Below are 557 nucleotides of genomic sequence, written 5' to 3' on the forward strand. Positions count from 1 at the left end.
AGACTCAGTGCCAGTTGTTTTTGTATGCACCTCAAGCCTCCTCTTTTTAAGAACGTGGCCCTTCCTGTCATATCGTAGAAACAACTAGTGTTCTTGTACCAGAGGACGAGACTACAGGTCTGATAAACAAGCCTGGCTCCTTTCTGCCACAGCTTTCCTGCTAGAACAACAGCATTTCAATAGTTCAGGAAGACCCTAAGAACATTTGAACCATGGAGTTCTCTCATAGAATAATTTATCTATAACTTTAGCCAAAAGAAATGGCTGCCTAGTTATGGCACCTATAATTCACACTGTTTCAGTGGAGAGACCTTGCCACAGCCCCTACTATCCAAAAGTCACAAGGCTTAGAGGGGTGGGAGGAAATAGAAGTGGTGAAAATAGCAGTTGAGGATGCTCAGAGCAAACAAAACTATATCCTCAGTCCAAGCCTTGGAAGGGTTAGAAAACTCCAGTTAGTTTTTAAAGCTCGCACTCCTGAGTCCTTAGCAAAAGAGACCAAATAATCTAACCATTACCACAACCGTGAGACTCACATGGAGAAACCGGGGGGGAAG

This window comes from Terrapene carolina, unplaced genomic scaffold (genome assembly GCF_002925995.2).
Source record: "Terrapene carolina triunguis isolate 2854851 unplaced genomic scaffold, T_m_triunguis-2.0 Scaffold58, whole genome shotgun sequence".
NCBI lineage: Eukaryota > Metazoa > Chordata > Testudines > Emydidae > Terrapene > Terrapene triunguis.